This window comes from Vicugna pacos, chromosome 2, assembly GCF_048564905.1.
Source record: "Vicugna pacos chromosome 2, VicPac4, whole genome shotgun sequence".
NCBI lineage: Eukaryota > Metazoa > Chordata > Mammalia > Artiodactyla > Camelidae > Vicugna > Vicugna pacos.
The window spans coordinates 42,633,069-42,649,955 of NC_132988.1; the positions used below are offsets into that span (position 1 = coordinate 42,633,069).

At 37.2% G+C, this 16,887-nt stretch overlaps 1 long non-coding RNA gene across 1 annotated transcript in view; it reads left to right on the forward strand.

Annotated features, from left to right (window-relative positions):
* The first annotated feature begins 2,197 nt into the window (after positions 1-2,197).
* Positions 2,198-16,887, forward strand: part of LOC140686059 (uncharacterized) — a 181,086-nt gene continuing 166,396 nt past the window's right edge. Inside the window, exon 1 of the long non-coding RNA XR_012059502.1 lies at positions 2,198-2,275. This is a non-coding gene — a long non-coding RNA (uncharacterized lncRNA). The remainder of the gene's footprint in view (positions 2,276-16,887) is intronic.

Genomic DNA, 16,887 nt, shown 5'->3' on the forward strand with positions numbered 1-16,887 from the left:
CCAGTGCTGTAGGACATAGAAAATTGAATGACTTGATTCTTGCCTCCAGATTTTTAAAACTTTGAAATATTTTGCCATCTAATCAAGTCAGATCAGAGAAAGCTTACTCTAGTATTTTCCTGTGTTGGAGGAGGTCATTGAGAGGATGTGACAGCTGGTTAACCCTTGAATTGGAGCTGAATATTGAAGGCTCCTCTCTGGTTCCCCTGTCCTTGGAATGTGCATTCCACTTGCTTTTCCTGCACTAGAAGTTGCCTCAAGGACACAGGCTTTAGATAGCGTTGTTGAGACCATCTGGATGATATATGTGACTAAACTCAGTTAAGGTCTCTATATAAAATTTTAAAATTCTGGTGGACAGGTGTGAAGATGTACTCATCTTGTTAACATGCAAGATAAGCCTTATAAGTTCCCTTGCTTATTAAAGCCACCTAACAATCTTAAGGGGTCTGCCTTTTTCTTGGTCTTCCCTTGCCCTTCATGTACAGGGGCCAAGTTCAGATTTCACCAGGGAAACTCCTTTGTTTGCAAACCAAGAACCTACTGCTATGGTGGCAGATTAGCAATATAATAGACATTTATAAAGACTTTTAGATAATACTCTTTGGACTTACTAGTTCCTCTCCTATCATTAGTGTTCTGGGGGACTGTGACATATATAGCTCTAATTATACTATTTTTTTTTCAACTCTGGGTACAACTTGGGAATTTTAAAATTGAAGAGAGGGCCATTTTCTCTACAGATATTCGATATAGTAGGTAATATGCTTGTGGAGTGTGTGTAGTATATATGTTAACTCATTATTAACTATAATTGATGGAGATAGAACATGTTATAGTGCTGTGTTTCTCAAACTTTTTTTTCATTATTGACCTCCTAAATAGAAAAATAAAATTAAATTTAAGTTTCCTCCAGAGAGAGAAATTAAATATTAAAGAATAAGATTTAGTCAGCAGAGTTGAACTTGGGAGGACAACAGATCATTATACTATCTAAGAATTTTTTGACCTTCAAGAACTAATTTTCACTTCATTGGAGGTGATATAGCTTCCATTGAAAATGTCTGGCATAATGGAAAGAACAGGCCTTTTAGTGTCAAACTGAAGGGGTTCAAATACCATTTATTAGTTAGTGATTTTGGGTAAACAATCTAAATTTTCTGACCTTCAGTCTCCCCATCTGTGAAGTGAGAATAATAAAACCTATCTTGCTGAAATGTTGTGAGGCTTAGACGTAATGTTGGTAAAGTTCTTGGCATTTTAATATGTTATACTAATTACTGGTAAGGTTAATTAGTCTGAATGTCATTCTCTGACCTTGTCAGATAAAAATGGGATGCAATAATTTTTTATCTACTATCCACATGGTGGTATGGCTCTTTTTCTGGTATGTTAATCAATATTTCTATAGACTAGTGGTTCCCAAACTTGGTTGCACATCAGAATCATCTGAGGATATATTAAAAATTCCCAAGCTCAGGCCACACCAGGAGCAATTAATTTGCAGTATCTGGTGAACGTTGGCATCGGTATTTTTTGAAACTCCCAGGTGATTCCAGTGTGAAGACAGGCTTGAGAATCACTGCTGTAAACATTCAGTCTAAAGTCTGAAGATAGCTAGATACCGATAGAAATTCACCTTGAGGACATGTTGCCTGAGATTTAAAAATAAAATGTCATAGAGTAGTTGAAGGAATAGCTGTCGTTTTGGATTATTCCAGCACTGAATAAGTTGCTATGAGAGGAAAGCCTTTATAAAATTAATAGACACATTTTAATAACATATGTCTTTAAAACAGGTAATTTTCAGTTTCAGAACACCACGATAAGCAAGCACACAGGGCTCACAGCCTTTGTGGCCTGGGGTATTTCTCTTTGTGAAGGGAAAGGCATATTTTCCAACTTGAGGCATACCAGAGCCAAGATGGCATGTCACAGCTGAGCAGCAGGCTTATGATATGCTTTTCCTTTTTTTGAGAGACATGTCACATGTCACAGTAGACTGTGGCTTAGCTATGACTAATTGGCCTTGACCAGATGAAGGGAAATATTCCATGTTAATGAGAATAGAAAATATGTGCTGTATTTTCCATGCCATGTACAACATGTGAAACTATTCTTAGTGTATTTATTCTTAGAGTTCCATAATTTGGTTTCCAAGGTTTCAGTCAGAGATGCTTGTCCATGGAGTGATCGTCTAGTTTCATCAGGGGGTTGATGCTGTCAACAGAGGAATGTCAGGAGGATCTATTACAGATTGGACATCCAAGACGAGGTATGTAGCAGACAGAAATGTCTGTGAGGACACCCTGCAGAGTCTTCATGACAGGTGACATGCTTGTCCATATAGGGAAAAAATAGCTTTAAACTCAAGCATGCAAAGATGAATGGACGGAATAAGGTGAATAAGATATAATTTCAGAGATATAAGAATATGTCATAGATATAAGATGTATTTGTTAAGTAGCATATTAGACAAACTATCGCCTAAGGTGGAAAGTATTTCATCATGAACAAAGGTTTAGTGTCTTGAGTAGTTTTCTGATACATATCACCACTTAATGTTGATTTTTCGGTGGAATTTAGGGATGGCTCTTGGGTTAGAACTGAAAGAGAACACTTTAGAACTGACTAGCAGAGCTGGTGTGAGAATTGATCAGTAGAAGTTCCTGACTCAAGTTACTACAGGAAGGGTTGGAGAGAACTGTATAAATAATTTTCTCTTTGGTCTGTCACAATGCTATCACGGCCTTCCTGTAGTAGCTCAGTTTTTAAAAATGATTCAATAAAAATTTCTGGTATAATACAAAATGCATGTTTGCAAACCAAATGTAAATAAGCCTTATTAATAGAGGTGAGAATTAGTTTGAATAATAGGGAAGTATTTTCAGTCATTGAGAAATTATGATTTCATGAAATTAGAAAACTGACTTTAGTTCGTGCAAAGTGGGCAATTTTCTAACCAGATCAATTACTTCTGATAAATATAAAGTATAAAATATTCTGAATAAAACCTATTCACTTTGGTTTTAGGGACAATAACTGAACATAGCAAACATAAATCTTTATTATGCTTTCTTAATTTATTTTTTCTCCACTTGTTTTGCAATTACATCCTTATTTTAATTTATGTTTCTGACATTTACATTGAATTTTGTACATGGGTAACTGACTTCATTCTTATAATTTTTCTTATCAGTAGTTTGTAGCTTTAAAATTAATTATTTTATTGTCACTTCTCTTGCTGGTTGGATAGCTAACGGCCATGTCATTTGAAATTGAGAGAGCACCTTCAATTTCTGGGCACTTGCATGCTTTTCATTAATTGCTAATTGTTTTGAAAGATCTTTCCATGAAAGAAAGCCTTTATTATTTGCCATGAACAGTTGTTCCATTGCCTTTTGTAGATGAAATTTCTTGAAACAGTAGGATGGAAACTATTAATTATACTTGAGAGAAAAATCAATTAGCCTTAATCATAGAAATTGCCACACATAGGAGCTAAAGTTTATTATATTTGAGAGCTATTGGAACAGAAGGTAACTTGGGTCTTTAACTCAAGAACAAGTCATTCTCATCATTTAAAATGAAATATATCATCTCTGTTTCATTATAACCCTATTTTCAATTTAGCTAAAAGTAATGTTTTCCCAAGATCATATAGAATCCTTAATTACTTATAATCAAAATGTGGTATTAGTAGTCTACTTTTGCAATGAGGTCGATTTTAAAAATTTAATTTATTCTGTCAAATGCATTGACACCTTCAGGGAAAAGCATAATACCAATTCAGACTATTACTGTATTTACTGGAATGATCAAGATGGTGTGAATTTTCAGGAATAGTTGTTGGTGATGCCTGTTCTCTCTCTTATGAGTGTATAAGCTTATCAAGAAGGACAATATATTACTTTAAAATGTTATTTAAAAGAGTGCATACTTTGTTTATTCATTGGTCGTTCATTTAACACATAATTACGGAGCGTTTACTATTATTTGCCAACTCCAGTTTTGAGGTGTTCATTAAATGTCTTACTCCACTCAGTTGGAATAAAACAAACACAAACTCATACTTCTGTCCCCCAACCCCCGCCACGTTCATACACACACATTCACACATCCTACAGTAACTGGAGAAAAGAAGGAAGCCTGTTTAGAGGTGGGGTTTGAGGATATACTTGGGTTGAATGTTCAGTCTCTGGTAAACAAAAATAACTGTTTGAAGTATTATTTAATTTGATATGCCACTCTATGTTATTCGGAGTTTTGTGTAAATGTCTCCCCAGTACTAGCAAATGCTGAGAATAGAGGGGAGAAATTATAGGAAATGCTTTTGTTCAATTACTGAAAACGCTCCTCTTTGCCCCCCCAAAGTTTTTTCCTAATCTGTTGTCTATGTTTTTAAAAAATATATGTAACTTTAGCAGAGGACTTTGTCTTCTAGCACCTGAAAGAGGATAGTTCTTGATTGATCCATCCTTATTAATTAACTCCCCAAATGAAAACCAAGTCCCTCCTTCTCGTGGGTTTGTTGGGAACAGAAAGAAGACAAATAGTACTACTGCTACTGTTACTCATGCACCTGAGGAAAGAAATGAATCTAGAAAGGATATGAGAATCACTTCCAAGAATACATAGAAATATTTAGGGACAACATTGTTTTCTCATGAATGATTTTATTTTGAGTTTTAGGTTAAAAATTTATGCTCTAAAATTCTTCTTCCAACCTCTTGGGTAAGTGCTAGCAGGGTGTAGTTAGAACTGAACAGATGTTCCCTTTCTCTAAGGCTTCCTCAGAAGTAAGGAGATCTTAACAAGAAGAACTGCCTCAGTAGCAAAAAGAAGAGTGGCGGGGGGATGTCACCAGCATGAATCTCTGGATTTCAACATTGTACCTCCACAAGTCCCCCCACGTTATTAGCTCTCTGGAGGGTAGATAACATACTAAGATTTATGAGCCATTACTCTCTCAGCAAATTGTTTGATCAGAGGAAAATTCAGTTAGACTGGTACAGGAATTGGAAGACTAAGTAGATAGGTGACATGTATGAAAGTCTATTGGGTTATAAGCAAAGAACTGACTCCTGCCAGCCTAAGCAGATGGAAGGAACTGGGAGAGTTCTTATAGAATTGAAGGGGATCCAATAAGCGACATGTGGAATGAGTGGAGGGCAGGGTGGCTGTGGGTTTCCTGTGGGACAGGAGTTTGTGTCATTCTTCATAGGATGTTGCCATTAGTGTGATTCACTTCCAAGTCCCTGTGCATCTCAGTTTAGAATTTCAAATACCAGTGAGAGAGCACTGAATGGTTCAGGTTGGGTTGAGTATCTACTTCTATAACAATCAGCTATTTCTAGGGGTTTGGGGTCAGGTAAAGATATGTCGTCTCATATTCTATACCTATGTTTGTAGCTGTTTCCAAAGAGGAGAAAATTTTGTACTAAGGAGATGTTCCTTAAGTATCTGCCACAGAGGAACAAGAGAGTACACACAGGTTGGTGAGGTGTGAGGCCTGGTTAGGAGGGAGATTGGGTCAAGGGCACCAACACAGTTCATTGACTTTCCATTTGCCTTTGAGATTCAGGTTAATGGATCTGCCCTCTGTACTAGACTGTAAGTTACTCATGTCAGGCGCGTGGCTGTCTTTTTAGCAGCTGTCCATGGCTAGTATCACCTAGTATAGTTACTGACACTGGGTAGCTGCTCAGTGTACTCTCTCTCTTGCGAAACTGTCTTTAATTATTCCCTTGTGGATTCAGTTCCTTTCCCATGAGCTCATAACACATTGTGTTCATGTCGACCATTGTATTTAATCACACCACACTGAAATTATTTTATTTGTATTTTGTCTCCACTAGACTGTGAGCTCCTAGAGGGCCAGAGCTCTGGCTTATTCATCTTTACCCCTAGAACTACAGCAAAAGAGCAGGATCTCATTACTTACTGGTTGACTGAAATGTGTCAGATGTCTGTATTTGTGGTCTGTTACACTAGGTCAGTTATTCTTGTCATATGAACTTCATATGTTGAGAATAAAAGAACTAATGAATGAACTAACGAGTGTCTTGGCCAGCTCTGAGTATAAGCCTGGGAAGTACATCATATGTTGTGAACAGAAATCAATTTCAGAAACACAGTCTTTGAGGTAACACTGGGGATTGATTACATATATTTTAATAGGATTGTTGCCCTGGTTAATATTAATATGGACTTCCATACTTTGGGAAAATTTTATTCATGAGAAGTAGCATGAAACAGTACTCCTCAATCACAGTGCTGTGGCACAGGTTGGGAGTGAGACATGTCATGAGTATTTGTTACCAAACAGTTGAAGTACTTGCAAATAATTTACATTTAAAAATATACTTAGAACAACCTCAAGGTTATCTCTGTGATAACATCACTGTCACTCTCGCCCATGCTGATATGCCTTTTAGGAGGAGTGAAGTGCAGTATATCTAGTGTCAGAAGTTTTGTTTGGGAATATGTTTTACATGTGAGGCTCACATGTTGAGAACCACTGCCTAGGGTCATGGGTCACAGAGATAGTCATTTGATGAATCTAATAAATTTCCCCCTCCATTTATACACTATCCAGGCCTTAAAAACAGGGTCCTGATAACTTTAACCCAGGGTCCTGAGTAGAAAATATTTGTTGGAGAGAATGAGGCTAAAGAGGCTTTAGTTCCTGCTTCCTCCGTTGGCTCCTTTGAGAATCTGAGGAATTCCACAGTGGTGTAAATGTGGCTCTGTCTTCTCTCGTTTCCCTCATAGTACTAGCCACACACACGCGCGCCTCCTTTTGTATATAATAATGCTAATGTCTGGCAGTGTGAATTATACAATTTTTACTAAGGTAATCACATGTGTATAGAGTAGACACAAGGCAAGTTTTACTTACCTTGGAGAAGGTGTTACTGTTGCCTTGCTTGGTCTGAGTACATCTATCCATCCCTCCCTAATTAATTTTGGTCATGATCTCTGGCTTGAGTCCATGTGAAGTCTGTATTTTTCACTTAAGCTCACCATTTGGTGAGTGATTGAGATGTCTGTCCTCCTAGTCCTAATTTTTATCTTTTCACTTTTCTTCACCCTCTCCTTTTGGTCCTCCTGACAATCATATCCTCTATTATAGTCTAGAAATTGGACTTTTTTTGTCCTTTAAAATCAATCATTTACTCCTTATCTCCTAACCCTCCGAGCAACCCTTGTGTGATGTTATTCGTATGGCTCGCACTTAAGTAACTCACTCAGGCTGTGACAGGTGGAGAAAGGATTCACACTCAGTTCTGCAGGATCCACAGCCCACACCCTTCATCATTTTGCCTCTTCTCAGAGGCTTTTACTTCTTCTTCCAACATAATGATAAAGCACGGGCAGTGCTCCTGTAGGAAGAGAGTTCTGAAGGGAAACTAGTTACTCTGCTTTGTCTTCAGTGAGGGGAAGAATAAAAAAGAAATATTCTACAACAGGGGCGGCTAAACTTTTCTATAAAGGGCCAGACAGTAGATATTTAGGCTTTGCAGCTTGGTCTCTGTTAAAACTATACAGCTGTGCTGTTGTAGTTTGAGTGTCCATTGATGCTAAGTAAACAAATGCACATTGCTGTGTTCCAATAATACTTTATTTATAGACACTGAACTTTGAATTTCGTATAATTTTTACTTGTCACAAAGTATTCTTCTTCTTTCAATTTCTTTCCAATCACTTAAAGATGGAAAAACCATTTTTTTTTGCTTGTGAACTGTACAAAAACAGGTGGTAGGTCAGATTTAAGTTTTCCAGATTCAGCGTTTAATATTTGGGACATACTTACACTAAAAAAATTATCTGTTGTATATCTGAAATTCAAATTTAACTGGACATTCTCTATTTAATCTGGAACTCTTAGCTGGCTTTGGACTTCAGGCCATAGTTTGCAGACCCCTATTATATAACTATTTCGTTCTTACAAAGTATTTCTCTGGCTGCATTTGGTGGAGAGATGAGGGGGTTTAAGCCCACACATGCTTTGTCCATCTAGTTTTAAATAGTAATATGATCACCAGCTCTAATGGGGTTCTCAGATGTTGAAAAATATTGAGATATTCAGAAGCCAGTGTTTCCAGAAAAAAGTCATAACATTGGAGCTGCAAAGATTCATAAAGCTGAGTGAAAATGACCATAGATATTTAGCTCTATGATAAGAAGTGTTTTGAGGAGGAATGAGCAATACTGTACTGAGCCTTCCTTCTACCAGCTGGGATACTGACCAATTGCTGAAATGTTGATTGTAAATAGTTTTCCAATTCCTTAATGTTCATGCATTCAATTAATATTTATTGAGTGCCCACTTCTTGCTAAGAATATTCTAAGAACTGGCTGGATAGTAATAAACAAAATGGATAGAAGCTTTTGCCTTGAGGAAGTTTACATTCTAGTCGAGGAAAACAAACAAACAAATAAATAAGATATTTATACTGCTGGAAAGGGCAGTGGAGAAAAATGGAGCAAAGGAGAATGGGTATTGTGGGAGACAGGAGGGACTGTGCTTTCATGAGGAGAGTCCCTGAGAAGGTTACAGTGGAGCAGAGACCTGAAGAGAATACAGGAATGAGCCATGTGGTTAACTGGGCTGCTTTTTATCCCAGGCAATGGGTGGGTTAGTGCCAAAACCCTGAAGTTTGAGGATGACTTAAGAAGCTAGAGTGACTTAACTAGAGTGAACAATGGGGAAAATAGTAGGATATGAGTTTGGTAACAGGGTGGAGGAAGTGGAGGGTGTGATGTCGAGATCATGTAGGACCTTGTAGAACTGTCTTTTAGTTTGCTGAAACAAGGTCCAGTTTTAGGGTGTTAAACACAGGGAGGACATATTTTATGTAATCACTTGTGTTTTACTTAATCACTGTGAGTGTTGAGTACCTAACAGGCTGTATAGGGAGCAAGGGCAGAGGCAGGAGGCCAGGTAGGAGACCACTGAGTCATCCGGGTGAGAGATGATGGTGCCTTAGGTCAAAACAGTTGCAGTGGAGACCGTATGAAGTCAGATGCTGGGTGATACAGAAGGTAGAATTGACAGGATTTGCTGGTGGATTCCATGTCAGGAGTGAAAGAAAGAGGAGTTAAGGATAACTCCCAGATTTTTGATCTGAGCAACTAAGGAGGATAGGCCTCCTGTTTACTGAGAAGGGGAAGACTGTGGGAGGAGGTTTGGGAGAGGAGATCAGAAATTTGGTTTAGGACAAGATAAATGTGAAATGTATGTCAGGCTTTTAAATGGAGACGTCAAATAGGCAGCTGGATATATGAGTCTGGAGTTCAGAGGAGCTGTCTGGGCTCTGGATATAAATTTGGGTATCATCAGCATATAGATGATTTTTTTAAAGCCAAGTAACTAGATGAGCTCATCAAGGGAGTGAGAATAACTAGAGGAAAGATGAAGTTCAAAGAGCCATGTTTCATATGAGTTGGTAGAAATTACTTCATAACTTCTGTATTAATCATAGCCACAAATTTAATTAATATCAGGAATATTAAAATTATATAAAAACATTAACTGCTTTATGGTAGTAAGGATGTTTCACTTAGACTACTGAATATTCAGATGTAACTTTTCTGTAAACAAAATTAAAAAAATGTTTAAAAACTGTTAAGAATTTTTTATTGGAATATCTAAACCATAGGTGTAAGAGTTGACCAAATTCCTTGTTTGATTCTTTGTAAAGCCTAGAGGAACATATGTTTTTTGGTTTGGAAACTACTGGTAGGTGAAAATAAGTTTAAAAGAAATGGAAACTTTTTTTGATTAGTTGCTACTTTTCTAGTTGTGTTTTAAAAAATACCTTCTCTTGCTAAGTTAAAAAAATTAAATTTGTACTGATATGTATTTAATTAAATATGTATGTATGTGTGTGTATCTATCTATATCTATCTATCTATTACTCTATCTATCTATCTATCAATCCATCCATCTCTCTGTCTATCTGCTTATCAATTAATTGATCGATGGATAGATTCTCTCAAGTGTCTTCGTATGGATTTGTGGGGGCAATTGCTCCTGGACCTAGAGCCCTCCACGCAAAAATACCACTTTATAATGAGACTTGTTTCTTCTCTAACTCATCAAACTATCAAGTTAAAGCCTATGAGCCTTAGATGTAAAACTAGCTGAGGAATTCATCGAACAGATGTTTGAAGTTAGACCCCAATGTTATTTTCAAATGTGCAAACATTGGCATTTTAATTTGTGATTTAAAGAGCATTGTGGGTTACTTTTAGCCTGGGAGCCCCGGGCCCTGAATGTCTGGCCATCAGTGATGAGTGGGCAGGCTGATCCCTACACACTGGTCACTCCCAATGTGATAAAACTGCCTGATTCTGGTTTTCATGGTCACTCCGATAAGAATTTGTGTGAAGCTGGCTACCATCGTATCCTCTCTGGCTGGCTGAAAGATATGCTGTCCATCTTCAGGAGAGGCAAGAAATGACTGCTTCCTAAGGCCCCGCAGCTCTTAGGACCTCGCCCCTTACCTTGCTATACTGACAACAAATGTGAACCCTGCCTGGAAAGTGAGCATCCATAATTGTCAGAGCTTCTCTTTGGTCAGGGAATTTTGTCTTTCTTTCCCACTGGGGTTCACAAGAATGAAAGATGTTTTACCCATCTCTGTAGTTCTGTATGAAGGCTCCACTCCTTATCAAGTTCTATAAGCCCTGTTTCTCCAGAGGAAGAAGTACCTGATGTACCTTCCCTTCTGATACTTGAAAATTAGCCCCTCAATTGACTGGTGTATAAATCCTTCCTAATTAACTAGTGGATATGAGGTTGATCTTGTGATCTGTCATTTCATTCATTTATTTCTTGTATTACGTTTATTGCTGAATCAAAAGTCACCTTCAAACCTAATGGTTTAAAACAATAAACACTTTAAAACTCATAGTTTCTGTGTGTCAGGAATTTGGAAGCCACTTACCTGGTGGATCTAGATCAGAGTCTCTCAGGAGGTTACATTCAGATGTTGGTGACATCTACAGCTACATGAAAGTCTGTCTGAGCTGGATTCGTGAGGGCAAGTGAGATCTAGTGCATACATATAAGGGTTGATTTTTGATAGGAGCATTGGACAGTTCAACATTGGTAAAAGGCAGCAAGGCAAAGATGTTTGCTGATGCAGGCGTATGGGTAGATGTGTTGGTGCTAGTATGTGGAAATTGTTTTCTTATCATTTCTATTTTTTTTGTTTTGGTAAAATAGGAAGCAAGGTTATCATCTTAGGATAACAATGGGAGAAGAGGTACTGGGTACTTCAGGAGAGAGTATAAAATGGCAGCCTACATAATTAAGTGTATGGACTGGAGACATATAATATAAATGATGACCAGTAACAAGGTCTAGGGTAATGACCATGGGAGTGAGTGGCTAGGTTGGGTAGAGGAAATGAAGGGGATCCTTGGCATTTGGGGGGACAAGAACTATGAGAAGTTATGGGTGATATAATCTGATGACAGAGATTCAAAATGGGTGTTTTTTTTGGGGGGAACAAGGGAGGATTGAAAAATTGTCTGAAAGCAGCAATAAGAAGCAAGGAGGACACATTCTCTACTTCTAGGCCTAATGGTGTGAGAACCATGGAAGACAAACTTCACTGAGAGGACTGCAGAGGCATTAGTTTCCTCAGTGGGGAGCCAGGTTTTCCTTAAAGCAAGAAGGGAACAGAGTATTCAGGTCATAGTCGGAGAATGAACACAGAGAATTTTGTTGATTGTTGACTGAGTTTTGGAGGACAAAGTGGAAGGATTTGAGAACTTGAGGAGGGATGGGAAAAGGGGATAGGATAGGTTCACAGAGGCTAAGAGGGATTCAACTGTGGGAGTTGGGAGGCAGCTTAGGAGTCTACAGGTGGCCTGACAAGAAGTGGGATAAAGGGCATGATGAGGCCATCCCAGGGGGTCCAAGGCAGATGGTGGTGGTGAGGCTGTGAGTGTTGCAGGGGGAGAAGGAGGGGTTGGGCAGAGGACTGTCTCAGGTTCTCACTGCCAGAAACCAATGAAGTTAGATTTCAGTCCAGGTCTCCCCAGCTCCAAAGTAAATGTCCTTTCCTCTTACACCCTTATCATTCAAAGTGTGGACTAATATCTAACCTGAGAACTTATTAGGAAATGGACTCTCAGGCCTCACTCTGAATCTACTGAATTTGCGTATGCATTTTGACATGCTCTCTAGGTGATGTATATGCATATTAGAGTTTGAGCAACTCTGTTCTACACTACATATTTTTAACCTCTTAAAAATTAATTTTTCTATGTCTACTCAGTGAGATCCTATGGAATAAAAAAGGAATAGAACTTTTTGTGATGAAGGCTTTCTGAACCTTTCAAGACTTCACAAAAAGTTTCAAAATAAAGATTTGCAAAAATGGAGACAGGTGTATATGACATATAAATGATTGTCATATTTAGTTATCTGGCTGATGACTAATCCAGTAAAATGTGTTGTTTTCCAAAGTTTTAGGGCTATGTGAGGAGAAACCCCTGATACATTTGAGGTTAAGTTCTTCCTAGTTGGATTCAGATGTTGCCACCAGTCTGATTTATGAGTAAACTAGAACTATTAGGAAAAGGAAAGGGTAAAGTGAGTGTTTATTTTTCAGCTATTATTAACCAAAACTATGGTACTTGTACTAAAGAAAGGAATTACTTGTATTTATTCTTATGGCTAACTTGCTAGCAATAAATTATGAAAGAAAAAAAAAATAACCATGTGGGATAATTGACTGAAAAACAAATGTCAGTAAAAGTAAACAGAATGGATTCCACTAAACCTATTTGCAAAAATGTCAAAGGAGTTGAGTTGTTTTCCCTCACAATATTTGTGCTGGTATAAAGGGACTGCAGTTTAATTAAATGTCTCCATAGAGACTGGGTTTTCCACTAGATGTCACTTTGAGATTTTGCTCGATGAAGGACTGCATTCTGATTAAGTGATGCAACATTTGTCCTCAGTAGTAGAGAGATAGCGATTGACACCTCCCGTCCCCAACCCTCCTATGCTAAGCAAGCAGCAGGAAAGGAGAATCACTTGCCACCATGTCTGGGCAAGTGTTTAGGTCTAGTCCTGCTTTTGTCACTAACCAGCTGTGTGGCCTTGAGCAAGTCCCTTAAGACCTCTAGCATATTAAGTATCAGAGATATTGCTTTGCCCATGACATACGTTCAACAGTTGGTTCTAAAAACTTTTGGCCCTAAAAGCCTCTGGTTCTTTTGTATCATGCTGTGTTACACAAATACACAGTTAGTGAAATTTAGCAAAATGAAGAGGAATTTGAAGGTATTTTTAAAACTAATAAACTATTTACTGGGCTGGAGTTATCAGGTAACTGCATATTACTTTGGAATGAGAAATTCAAAAAAGTAATATGTTCATCTCTACTTTTAAGTCTTAGGCTTTCCTTACCTTCAGTATTTAATTTATTAGGCTTATAATGCTGACCTTTCTTGATTTTGGTCATATCACCAAGCTGTTTGAGAACGACAGACAAAAGGGTAACTGCCTTGTATACATATTCTTTTCTTCCTTTTCTGGGAGATCTAAGATTATGGGGGGAAATATTAGATATAATCACTATTTTTCTTAAGGGCACTAAACAGATAATCATAGAATTAAAGGGAAAAACAGGCATTCAGCTGTTACAGATTATTATTTTTTAAAAAATTCAACACAGATAATGCCTCAAAAACAAGTTAAGGTAATATTGTTTGTTTTTCTTGTGATGTACATTTTATGTGGGAGAAAATCAGAATAGACCTGTGCATGAATAGAGAATTGTAATCTGTTTGTCCATAAAATAATAAAGAATTCCTTCCAGTGAAGTAATCAAAGTGGTGTTTTCAAGCAAGTGTTAAATTGCCTCTTGTTTAATGGGGAAATAAATTTGAACCAGAAAGAATCTCTGTTTAGTAAGAGCTTTTATGGTATGTCCATTCAGCTGCCATGTCGCATGACCTAAACAACTGGGTTTGTAATGTTCAGAAAACAAAGAAATCATAACAAAAGTGTAAAGAAAAGAGTATGTCTGAACAGTAAATACTTTTTGCTTTAAGACTTGCCAGTGGGTCATCTAAAATTGCAAGCTGCATAATATTTGTGCTGTAAACAGTCATGATGTTTGCACGTATGCTCATTTGTTTACTACGTATATGACACCAGTGGAGTTCAGTTAAAAACAGTTTAACCACACAGGTACCAAAGGAATGTGTAATTTATTGAGTTTGGTAAATCCAGCTTTGCTAAAACCACCTAGGTTTTTCCTAAGGTGGCACATCATGTTAGCTGTATAGTGGGCCATAGACTTTAGGAAAAGTGATAATTAATCATGTAACAAATGAAACATTTTCCAGCTGTTCAAATATGGTGCATGTGGTGGGTGGTGAAATGGTAAATTACTTTGGCCTCACAGCCAAAATATCTGCTGTTTATTAGTCTGTTTGCCTGTTGTTTTTCTTTTATTCCTGCAGGAACCATTATCTGAGGTTAAAATCAAATTTTCCTAAGACGTAGCTATTACTTTTGGGTAGACATCACTCTTAGAATGGAAAGTATCTAAAGGTGTTTTCATTTCTGACGCTGACTGTGGTGAAGATGATAGGCATTCCAGGAAGCTTGGTAAATTTATCTAGCATTAGCTTATTAACTAGATGCTTTGCTGTTATTCTTGCAATGAGAACGTTGTATATATTTTCTGCTTTTTTGTCCTTTTATTTCACCTATTGATAACTTATAAATATATGAACAAATTCTGACTTGAAGTGAAAATTCAGTAAAATTGAAAGTGGGCAGTGTATTGAAGAAGGATGGAAATCTTTGTGAGAAGCTTTATAACAAGAGTAAGAAAACCTTTCTTTGTAGGCAGTCACTGACTTATCGGAAACATATTTTAAGGACTTGTATTTTTAAGAAAAAATGTTAAAGTGGTCCATGTAGTCACGTTTAGGAGTCAGACCAGAAAAGAGGGAGAATGTCGGGAGAGTATGGTAGTGGGATGAGGTCAGAGGGAATCTGGAGGGTCAGAGTGCCATTGCCCCTTACCACTTCTCTCTGAAATGCTGACAAGGAATTCCTTCTTCTTTATTAAGTAATATAGATTCGTATTCTAAATGTATTAGGGTTCCTTTGAAGAAAAAAAAATTTCCCCAAGGAATTCTGGAAGTTTCTCTAATTGATAATGAAGTGGCTAAAGATTTAAAATTTTATTTTGAAAGAAAAGTTACTGTCTTTTTCCATACTTATTACTGATTCATTCATGTTTATTGGGCTGGCCATCAGATAAGAAACTGAAGATCTGATGATGAAGTAGGCATGTAACTTGCCTTTGGGAAGCTTAAATGAATAGATGGTGCAGCAACAATCTGGGATTTCTTGATATATGTTTAAAAATAGCCTATTTTAACTGGTATTTCTCATCCTGTACCTAATCATGATCACATATAAAATAATAATGTTTGCAATGCACACTGGGATAATATTCAGGGAATTTATGATGATAATAATAAAATACAGAGGAGCATGGGAAAAATAAATATTTAATTTACATTAAAATTAAATATTTAATTTATCTATCATAAAGATAGAGAAAATAATTTGAAAAATTTTAGTAAAACTTTAAAATTATGATATATTCAAATTCTTGGTAATAATCACACTAATTATTTGCATAAATAGCAGAGAATGTTTTTAAAATGCATTTTTACCATTTAAAAATTTATGCCAGTTGAAATTATTATCTACAAATCTAAAAACTTTTAATTTTCTTCAGTAACAGATGTAATGTTAGAATATCTTGTGATAATGTAAGTAGGTGTAGAATCTAATCAGACTTTTTCATATCAAGAATTTAAAATAATAAAGCTATAATCACTGGAAATGCATAGATAACTAGATCAGTCACCCTGCAGCTCAGTTGTACACTACTTCAAGGGCATACAAGCAACATCAAAGAGAAGTGGAGCAAAGGTGGAGACTGGAGGGTACTGCCCAGAAGTGTGCTTGCCAGCCTCCTGCTCAGCTTACCAGCCAGACCTTTGCAGCTATACCTTAAGTTGTATGCTGTGTTCCATTAGTGCCTGTTACATGAACTCCTTCAGTAGCTCCTTGGGCTCCATGTCCATGATGGGAAACAGTGTGCTGACTACTGGAGTAGATGTTCAGGTAATATATCATACTTGGCTGGATGTATAGCATGTAATGGTAGAACAGTGAATGGCTTCATGTCATTCTTAGTTTTTACTGCCCATGGGGATTTTATGGCATACTATCAACCTTCACTCTACTGGAACGGCCCTTTGTGGAGCTCTGGAAAAAGCTGTTTATGTCTGGAGATGACTGGCCTAGAAACTCTGACCAATCCAGACTCTTCCCAGATGATCTAAGAGCTAATAAGATTGATACAGTTATAGCACATCTGTAACCCACCTACAGCACAATGAAAGGGTACTTGCAGCCAAATGCATTCTTTACTGATATAGAGGGCAATCTAAAAAAAAGGGTTGCACCATGTACTTAAAATTTAAGAAGCTATTTCCCTACTACTTTGGAATTATATAAAAATTTGTTTTTACAAAGTAAAAATTAGGACACAGTAAGTTCTTTACAAATTTCGTAGATTTCCAGTGCATTAAGAACTCGTGACTTTTGAAAAGAGGTATAATTGCACTGTGTGTGTGTGTGTGTGTGTGTGTGTGAATTCAATGCTTTTAATGTAAATCAAGCAAACTATTCTCAGTGCTGAGTGAGTTCTCATTATTTGGGCAGCTAGGCAGTCCTTGTGTTGTACAAAGAAAATTACAAAGCATGTGTTATCTGTTATCCACGCAAGGGAAATTGAAGAAGACACGAGTGACTCTCCCTTT